The sequence below is a fragment of the Pseudorca crassidens genome, chromosome 12 (genome assembly GCF_039906515.1).
Source record: "Pseudorca crassidens isolate mPseCra1 chromosome 12, mPseCra1.hap1, whole genome shotgun sequence".
Classification (NCBI taxonomy): Eukaryota; Metazoa; Chordata; class Mammalia; order Artiodactyla; family Delphinidae; genus Pseudorca; species Pseudorca crassidens.
Window position 1 is genome coordinate 54,221,103 of NC_090307.1, and position 800 is coordinate 54,221,902.

Genomic DNA, 800 nt, shown 5'->3' on the forward strand with positions numbered 1-800 from the left:
GAAGCAGACTCACAGATGCAGAGAACAAACTGGTGGTTACCAGTGGGGAGAGGGAAGGGGGGAAGAGCGATATAGGAGTAAGGGGAAATAAAGGGTTATGGGATTATACAAAATCATCTGTGTGAAACTTTTTTTTTTAATTGGAGTATAGTTGATTTACAATGTTGTGTTAGCTTCGGGTGTACAGCAGAGTGACTCAGTTACACACATACATATATTCTTTTTCAGATTCTTTACCCATATAAGTTATTACAGAAAATTGAGTAGAGTTCCCTGTGTTTTACAGTAGGTCCTTGTTGGTTATCTATTTTATATATAGTAGTGTGTGTATATGTTAATCTGAAGCTCCTTATTTATCCCTCCCCACTACGTTTCCCCTTTAGTAACCATAAGTTTGTTTCCAAAATCTGTACGTCTGTTTTGTAAACTTTTGTAAATAAGCTCATTTGTATTATTTTTTAAAAATTAGATTCCATGTATGAGTGATACATAGGATATTTATCTTTCTCTGTCTGACTTTGATAATTTCTAGATCCATCCATGTTGCTGCAAATAGCATTATTTCATTCTTTTTTATGGCTGAATAATATTCCATTGTATATATATACCATTTCTTTATCCATTTATCTGTCGATGGACATTTAGGTTGCTTCCGTGTCTTGGCTATTGTATATGGTACTGCAATGAACATTGGGTTCATTATATCTTTTCGAATTATGATTTTCTCCAGATATATGCCCAGGAGTGGGATTGCTGGATCATATGGTAGCTCTATTTTTAATAGTTTTTAAGGAACCTCC